Source organism: Nicotiana attenuata, unplaced genomic scaffold, assembly GCF_001879085.1.
Source record: "Nicotiana attenuata strain UT unplaced genomic scaffold, NIATTr2, whole genome shotgun sequence".
NCBI classification, from domain to species: domain Eukaryota; kingdom Viridiplantae; phylum Streptophyta; class Magnoliopsida; order Solanales; family Solanaceae; genus Nicotiana; species Nicotiana attenuata.
This window is the reverse complement of record NW_017671916.1, coordinates 189,199-196,250: the sequence shown is the minus strand read 5'-3', so window position 1 is coordinate 196,250 and position 7,052 is coordinate 189,199. Positions and strand designations below refer to the sequence as shown.

General features: G+C 34.1%; 1 pseudogene; it reads right to left on the bottom strand.

Moving 5' to 3' along the window:
- Nucleotides 1-2,249: 2,249 nt before the first annotated feature.
- On the bottom strand, nucleotides 2,250-5,538 carry LOC109210873 (annotated as a pseudogene).
- Nucleotides 5,539-7,052: the final 1,514 nt, after the last annotated feature.

The following is a 7,052-nucleotide window of genomic DNA, read 5'->3' as shown; positions in this document are numbered from 1 at the left end:
TGTAGCATCGGCAGTCAATATCCGATCTCGGATTAATACTAGACCTTGCACCAATTTGAATTCTGTTTCTGGGCTCAAACACAAGGCCCAAGCAATTAGTGTTCAGCTTTGTAACTGAACTTTGTACGAGATATTCTTTGTGGGCTTAAGGCCCTTCAATGGTGAGCCCAATCGCACAAGCAGCTCATTTCGTTGAGTCTAAATCCAGACTCACATCCTGTTGGGCTTTATCGTTTTGGAATGGGTTTTGAGATTAATTCTTAATTGAAAAAGTACCGGGTTTTGGGCTGTCCAAGTTAAGTAGCACATTTGAATTAAGAGGTCTTCCTCTTGTTCAAATGTGGACTTGAGCTGGGAGCCTAAATTACTAATTAATTAGGCCCTTTAGAGACTAATTCAATAGAAAATAATAGTCCCTTTTAGGATGACCTTTAAAAAGAAGTAAAACACGGCGTGCCGCGCCAAACAAAATTCATAAATTGCGTGGCCCTCATTAAATACTTTATTAAAATAATTTAGAAATTCGGGACATGCCATTTAACAAATTTCCATGGCCCCCGCAAAGTTAATAACACGTTAGTCGCTTTAGGAGCGTTCTCTAATAATATTACCCTCTTAAAGTCAGGTGTGCATTTCATGTGACCCAAATCCAAATCCCAAAACGTTGAATAAGAGGTGTTGAGGATCCGGGTGCATTTCATGTGACGTGATCCAAAAGCACGCTCTTAAACGGCGTTCACTTTCGTAAAAATAAATTATAAGCGGTAAATAATATTAAAACTGCACTATAGGTCCGAGCATGTATTTAAAACTAGAATTTCAGCCATGTATAATAATTTAAGCGACCGTGCTAGAACCACGGGATTCGGGGGTGCCTAACACCTTCCCTCGGGTCAACAGAATTCCTTACACAGAATCTCTGGCTCGCAGACTCCAATTGGGAAGTCGAATTTTTCCTCGATTTGGGATTTAAATTAAACCGGTGACTTGGGACACCAAAAGCCAATCCTTTCCCAAGTGGCGACTCTAAAAGTAGATAAATGATCCCATTTCGAATAATGTCACTTTAAATGGAAAAACTCCCTTATACATTTATCCTTCGGGGTAGGTGTGTAAAAAAGGAGGTGTGACATTAACCTTTACTATCTCACATAAACACTCTTAACACATATTCCAACACTATTTACTCCAAGGACAATGTAGGAAAAAAATAATTAATTCATTCTTGAAATCTGGAAAAATTACTTATTTTGGACCATAAGAAAAATGCCAAAAAATCACTTATTTTGGACCGGAGGGAGTATAATTTTTGGAAAATTTATCCTTTCAGGAAAATAAGGTTCGAGTCTAATATTTTCTCATATAATTTGAAGTTTGCTTACAAATTATTTGATTGTAGTCTAGCGTTTGCAGTAAATTATAAAATTTTAGAACGATAAAATTTTCGTTTGCTAAAAAATTATCTTTAGACCATGATCTAAAAGATTTAATTATCAGTTACAATTTACAAGTAAAATAAAAGAAGGTCATTTCCTAAGCAATTAGATGGTCATGGGATAACCGGCAAAAAGTTTCACGTACCGTTTTGATCGGGAAAACCCGCCCCATTTGTAAGGTTAGTCGACAACAATAATAACGATCCAGTAAAATCCCACAAAGCCAGGTCTGGGATTTGTAACGTTAGTCCTTGAGATAATTTTGTCATTTTTATTTGCCTTTTTTTTTTCTTCTTCATGTTTTTCTGGTCAGAGCTTCTCAATATCTCATCTCATATGCTACTCCATAAATACAAATCAACCACTGGCAACTGTGGCAAGTACCTTTCTTAGTAAAGAGTAAAGACAAGGCACATATGTTTTAATTTCCATGCATTTTATTATTAAATAATTTAACACGTGGGTTATTAATTATTGGCCTGCTGGAGGAGTTTTATTGACAAACTGCTACTCTGTTTTGCATTTGGTAATGCTAAATTTGTGTTAGGGTATCAAAATTACCTTATAACAAGTTAAAGTATTGATAATAAAAAATATATTACATCCGTATCTTTAATTAAGTAAAACCCCATTAAAAGCTCATATTGAAGTATAAAGCAAGAAAGAAAATCATTCACGTCTAGTAACCAATATAGTAATTTCTTCGACTGTATTGAATGGGCAACTACTTATCTTATCCAATAATGTAATGTTTGAATTATAGCATCTACAACAGAAAAAATAAACCAAAAAATAATTATAGCAATAGAGAGATCGAATTTTGCAAGAGGTGTTAATTTCTACTTAATATCAATAAAGAACATGAAAACTTATCTCTGGACATACAAGAAATGAAAATGCTAACAGAGGAAATCCAACAAATACATTTTAAATATATGCATCCTAGTTTCATATTCTTTTTTTTTTCTTTTTCAAGATAGTAAAAGTATGCTAGTAATTATAATTAGTAGCTTCTTTTGTACACTAAGACGAATATAATATAGCATAATATAAAAGACATTTGAAACAGGAAAAATAAAGAAATTATCTAGGGGATTTAAGTGATTCAATTTGAGATTTGCCACAAGGACCTTTGGTTCTGATGAAAGCTCTGTACTCATTGAATGTCATTGAAGAATATAAGGCAGGATAATCCTTTGTCACAAGCTCATTTGCAGGTTTAATGAGTTTGTCACCTCCTGGATTATAGAAGAATGCTAAGGACACTCTCTCTTTGGCTGAATTAACAATTACCCTATGCTCCACGCTTTTGTATATTGCATTACTTAACACCTGCATGTAGGCATTTTTATGATTAAATTAAGCTATGTACAAATAAAACATTTACGAGACCATATATATACCAAAACTTGGACAAAGTATAACTGATTTACAATTTTTAGTTGGGATCTTTGACAAAATAGCCGGACGGATTTACTGTTTACTTTTTCTAACCGGTATACATAAATTATACATGGTTATATACATGTTATATATGGATTATACATATATTATATCTCCACACCGACCACTTTTAGTTAAAACGATTGTGTGAGCGACTATTTAATTTATCCATTTTCTAGCTAATAAAGAAACACACAATGGTATATTTTATATGACATACTACTTTTTTCTTTTTAATTTGTTTTAAAAACAATGGCAACTTTTTAATTTTTTAATTTTATGTCTTATTTTATCCTTAATGAGATGTTCTTATAGCCATAGTAAAGTCACGACATGTTTAAGAGCACAAGTTCTAAGGTACTTTACTATGTGCCTCATTAAACAGCATCATATAAAAAGAAGAGAGCAACAGAACTAAGAGAATTACCTGAATTTGATCTCCAATATTGACAATGAAGGCATTTGGAACTGGTTTAACAGTTAGCCAGTTGTTGCCACGGCGGATTTGGAGGCCGGCGATGTCGGCGTCAGGGAGGAGAAGGGTGATGCCACCAGGGTCGGAGTGGGGAGAGAGGCCAAGTGTAAGGTCTGGCTGTGGACATTTTTGGGTAAAAATTCGCTCTTAAGCATGCACTAGTTTCACCATCTCCTCCAAAGCTTTGGTGAAGATAATCCTCGTTTAATCCAAGGTTTATCGATAAAATCTTAGTTAATTTTCGACATAGTTTCACCAACTCTTGCCCATATTCCGCGGCCAATTTCCTGAGAAATCATAAAAAAATATTAATAAAAAGTACTTCCTCCATTTCAATTTATATGAACCTATTTCCTTTTTAGTCCGTGCCAAAAAGAATGATCTCTTTCCTTATTTGAAAATAATTTACCTTTATGCAATGATTTATAGTACCTCATTTTACAGTACAAGTTAAAATCTTTTCTCTTTTCCTAAAGACCATGTCCAGTCAAATGGGTTCAAATAAATTGGAACCGAGAGAGTATAAATAGAAGGGGAAAAAAAGAAAAAAGAAATGATATTTCTAGAAATGTTTTCCACGTTTAACGTGATTCATAGAAGAATGTCCTATATATAGAAAGATGACAGAAGTCAACTTTGGCGCATAACGATCTTGAAAAAGTTTACAAAGACTGAACCTTATGTCCATATATGTAATGTCATTACTCCTCGAGTCCTCTGGCATGAGTTGCTATAGTAGGCTGCTTGAATAATGACTGTGGATCCCAAACTTATAAATTCATTAAAAAGAATCAAACTTTAGTTCAGTACAAGAAGAAACTAACTGTAGTAGGTTAGTTACCCTTGCCTTCTTATTATTGTAAGGTCATATTTGTATATTTGAGTCCAAATAGTAACCATATACAATATGAACACTTTTTTTTTACCGGTGAACCAGGGGCGAAGTCACCTTTTGCTTTTGCTAAGGGTGGTCAGTTGACCGCCATTCGTCGAAATATTGCAAAAAATTACACTGTGTATATAAGCAAAATATTAAATTTTAGATGTATTAAAATATATTGAACATCCTTTATTGAGAATTTCTTTTTCAAGTCTCAATACTCTTAGGAAAATATCTGGCTTCGCCACTGCTGTGAACCGTGGATAGCAATTGTTGGAGAAGACAAAGAAAATGTCAATTATGGAGGAGAGGCAGAGAAAACAGATGTAACAGTTTTTATAGAGAGACGTCTAACCATCTGACTGAAATATGGAGAATTAAAGAGGCATCTGACAAAAAAAATGGAGAAGGTGAGAGATAAAAATTGTCCATATTTTTGCAACGTGATTGCATAATTATTTTTAAAAACTGCAAAAATAGAGAGAATAGTTACAACCGAAAAATATTTAGATGTAGTCTCCTCATATGTGAGATTTGTAATATCAGAAATGAGATAGATTATCTGCTACAATAAGTAAAAATGACCGAATGATATAAAAATTCCTTACACTAATCAAGAGTAAACTAAACATGTATAACAACAAATTTTACCTGCATGAAACTGGAAGAGAAGGCCATTTGTTCTCGTCCCTCAACGCTTCAGGAAGATAATGAAGGAAGAAATAATCACACCAATCCAATTTGGCACCTACCTCCATCCCAATACGGCTACCATACCCTTCATATGTTACAGGATAATTCGCAAACTTTTGCTTCTCCTCTAACGGAAGGTGGAAAAACTCGCGCCAAGCAGCGCGAATATTTTCCATCAGTTTGTGGCTAACCTTGTGGTTAACCACCTGAAAGAAACCCCACTCACGACAAGCGTGTGAAATGAGGTCAAATGTTTCCTGACGGACAAAGTCGTTTGAAGAATTAAGGTTTTCTAGGTCTATCAACGGAACGTTAACGGAGGTTGGCTCCGTTAACTCCGTGACATACGGCCTGTCCGAAGGCGGCTTCACGAAACGATCGGGGATTTTTCGGATGCCACTTTCGGACAATGATTGAACTCGGACAATTGGCTCAGGCCATTTTTGTAAGCAACTCATCATTTAGTACTGTAACTGATGCTAAAGAAGAAACAGAGGTGGTTTTATTTTTATTGAAGGGTGAGGATGATATTGAGGTACGACATATTTATATGCAAAAAAAGAAGAGTAAATTAAAGAGTTCGTTTCCGGCGCCGTGACAAAGTTGGCTTGCTCTCTCTGTCACTCGGTCCCTCATATATAGTGTCTACTATGGGTACCGAATGCATGCTCTACTGGTAACAGATTACAGGTTTTAAGATGACAGGATAAACTCCACAATGCAATGTCACACTCAGTTTCATTACTATTTGATACATATACTCCTTCACTTCTAATTATGTGACATACTTTTGTTATTAGTTCGTGTAACAGCACAACGCATTAGAAATATTGTTCGTTTTGGGCCTAGGCCAGCATAGCTTTAAAACGCGTTACGAAAATCTAAGGCATATCTACTTATATAACCACCATCTTTCTAGTATTTGTCGAAAAGTGGAATTCGCATAAGGTGTCATAGTCCGTTTCAAAAAGAACGATAGATTTCGATATTTAAAAATAATTTAATTTTAAATTATTCATGATTTTATCCTTCATGGGAAGTTTTTATAGTCATACAAATTTATATAATTTTAAGACCGCAAGTTTCAAATGTCTTATAGACACATATAGTATTTTTAAGACCACAAATTTAAAAAATTTTTTTCTATTTTTCTTAAATATTATGCCAAATCAGATTACGCCATATAAATTATAATGAAGGAATATAAAATATATTAAAAGCTTATGGTTTTAGATATGTCACTATAACTCTAATTAAAATACGAAAAGCTTAAATTTTGAAATATTCACATGTAGTCTCTATTTTGTTTTGATTAATCAACTATTGAGAAACAAAGGAGCGATGGCACAGCGAAAGGGTGGCACGTTTTGATACACCAGATTTTGCGCCGAAATGGACAGAATAATAGTTTTGGATCATTTCCAAATAATCACATCGAAGGGTCTAACTATTTCGAGTCCGGAACCAAAATGTGGTCCTTTTGGACTCAAATGACACAAATATGTGGAAAAAAAAATAGTGACATTTTTATATATAACGCCACTTAACCTGGCGTTATATATTAACAGTAACGGAACCGTTAATGTATAGCGCCATTTATTGTGGTGCTATACTGCAAAAGCTGACACGGACTGGTATAAAGCCACAATAAGTGGCGCTATACTCCTTTGTAGCTCACACCCACTGGTTCAGACAAGGACCGGTCTAGTTCCTCTTGGCAAACCGTACTACAGTCCCATTATTAACCAATCATCCGTTGTCACCTAATCCTGACGCCTAGTGATAAGAGTTGCAACGTCTCATCTCTTCTTCTTTTTTCCTCTTTCCCCTCAAAATAATAGACTCATTTCCTATACATTTTTCTACGTCTCTCGTATTTTTTGCTCAAATACTCACTTTATTTATGTATTATTAAACTTCTTAAATTTTATCGTCAATTCGAATATGAAATATTCGTATTTTACAAAATAAAATTTATATATCTAAAAATATTAAAGAAAATATCATAAATAACAATAATAAAAAATTTAAAATATTCAAAAGAGAAGAAAAATACAAAAATTTGTTTAACTTTTAAAATTCAAACAGTATCACATAATTAGGAAGAGCGAGTAGTGTTTACTTG